This window comes from Belonocnema kinseyi, chromosome 2 (genome assembly GCF_010883055.1).
Source record: "Belonocnema kinseyi isolate 2016_QV_RU_SX_M_011 chromosome 2, B_treatae_v1, whole genome shotgun sequence".
In the NCBI taxonomy this organism is placed as follows: Eukaryota; Metazoa; Arthropoda; class Insecta; order Hymenoptera; family Cynipidae; genus Belonocnema; species Belonocnema kinseyi.
Window position 1 is genome coordinate 58760642 of NC_046658.1, and position 2610 is coordinate 58763251.

Here is a 2610-nt window from a genome sequence, read left to right on the forward strand (position 1 = left end):
TCGTTCGCCTGCATCATATAATTGTACACAGAAATCCATCAAAAGTTCAAAATGCGGAGTTTTTGGCTATCCGCATTGCAAAATGCGGATTGTGGATTCGAGACTCAAAATGCGGTGTAAAATGCGGAACTGCGGTGTATCTGGCAACTTTGATATAGAAAGGGGCGTTGGCGCCAGGGAGTACGCTTCAGAGTCTACCCTAAAAGAATTTACGGCTTCCTGCCTTATGGTATTTTGAAATAACTGGACTCTGAGTCCTTACAATCTTGAGTTGAGTTTTTCTCTCTTTCTCTATCTTTTCTATTCTCTTTGAAGTGCATTTAGCTCTTCGTCACTCAAATTCTCGCTTACTTGCTTTCGAAAACAGGAAGGGAGGTGAACCTTCCCTGGCAATGGCTTTTTCGGACAGGAGAGAAAGAGAATGAATCCTCGAGCCCTTCTTCCAATTCTCGCCCCCGATCCGAGCTTTTCAGCTGAGAGATCCTTTCTCCCGTTTTTCGGCTTTGCCGCCCCTTTTCTACCCTCTCACTCTCACGCACTCTCAGACTTACGTAATTTCGCATGAGTGGGAGCCGTAGGAGTCTGCGCTTTCGACTTCCTCCTGTGAAAGGCATCTTTTCAGAGGACTTGCACAGGAGATAGTGTTTTTGCCTATTTTCAGGGTGAATCACGTAACTCACAGGTTACAATATGTGTGTGTGTGTGTTTTTGATAACTTTCGACAGTTGTCACTTAAGTTTCAAATTTCAGTTTAAAAATAAATAAAATACTTTTCAGATTATTTAAATTATACAATCATGCGCGTTTAAACATTTTAGTTATTTTCTCAATTTAATATATTCATTCTTTATGGCACAATTTTGAGTATTTACATTTTTATAAATATACAAAAACTAGCAGATAATGTAACAGCGTGCGCTGTTTTAGAACAAGTATGTCAGGGCGCTAGCACCCTATTACTGAGTACTTACCAGTTAATAGTTTTAAGAACGGTAAACATTTGAAATAATTCAAATGATACAAGACATTCAGTATATTTAGAAATTTAAATAGATCATTATTATCAGAAAGGATAATTATTAATTATGATTGACAATAGGAAATTACATGACAACTCCTCTCTGTACCTCGAATTAATAACTTCTAATAGCTAGTTGTAAGGAATCAGAAGTTAGCATTTAAATAGCTATGTACACTCAGATAGATCTATATATGCATATGTATATATGGATCTATCAATCCAAATAGGTTTGACACGCGCGATCTCCGACTACCGCGCGTGTGATCTCAACCGCGAGCATACATAAATTATGTACCATGTAAAGGGTTGAAGCGACAAGGCGCCCCTCAGACGCCGTAAATTATGTTCTATAACGCGATTTGACAGAAAAACGTCAATCGACGAGAATCGTAAAAATACGTTTCTGAGAATTAAAATCTCATTATTTTAGATTGAAATATAAGGGCGGCGCTTAACGCACCTCACCGTGATAGGTTAATTTAACATTAAATTATGTGACGTCAGCAATTCTATTGGCTAGAAGGACAATTCCCACACTTTTTTGTAAAAACCGTGGTCGACTCGAGTCGAACTAAATTTTAAGTGAAGTGAGAATAGAAACCATTTAATTAAAATTGTTTTAATTAAATAAAACTTTCAAAATTTCAAACCTGAACGAAATCTTATTTGTGTAAACAAACTGTTCTCGGCGACGGAATAGGACATTTAATCTTCATTAAAGGATCTGCAATATTTAAATTGAAGTTAAATAAAAACTATTGATTTATTCTCTAAATTATTGTGTTGTGCCTGTCATTCGAACCTCGACCAGTTCGCGCGGTTAGTGATTTTTATCACTCAACATCGGCAACGAATCCAGGATAAAACAGATCGAAATCTACAAGTCTTTAAATCGACAACAGCGCTGGAGACGTAATAATAACTTATTTTTCTCTTTAGGTTCATTTATATTGCATTATTGCATTATGGAAGTATTTATAATTGTTAATATTATTATATTGATAATAAAAAATTACTAATGCTGCACGATGGACGCACGCGTGCGTCGCAGACATGTAGGCAGACGTGATGGCGATATGAGAATCAATGCGCACGCACGCTTCTACCCATCATGACGTTACGACTGGTGATGGCAGGATGCGCGCGTGATGACTCGCATAGCGTGCCTCGCACGGCATGCGTGTAAAATGCATCGCACGATTGTTATCTAGGATATTGGTGAAAATGCATGTACTTTGTTAAGGATTCAACTATTTTGCTGACAATTCGTATTTTTTGCTTGAATTGAACCAAAGAACTTTTGGTTATAAATTCATAGCGATGGATCTGAAATTCAACTCTTTTGTGCATACTTTTGAAGCATATACATTACCAGATAACAATGTGCGCGCACGGTGTTACGCACGGTGCAGACTCGAGTACGAATAAACGGTCACGCGTGGCCATGTTGCGATATTATTCGTGAACTAATGAAAGGAACATAACCACACAATATCGGAGGTATTCCTTTTCGCCAAAAACTTCGTCTTTTCTTTTTAAAAAACACATAAATGTACAAAATGATGTTTCTTATTGTCTAAAGCAACTAA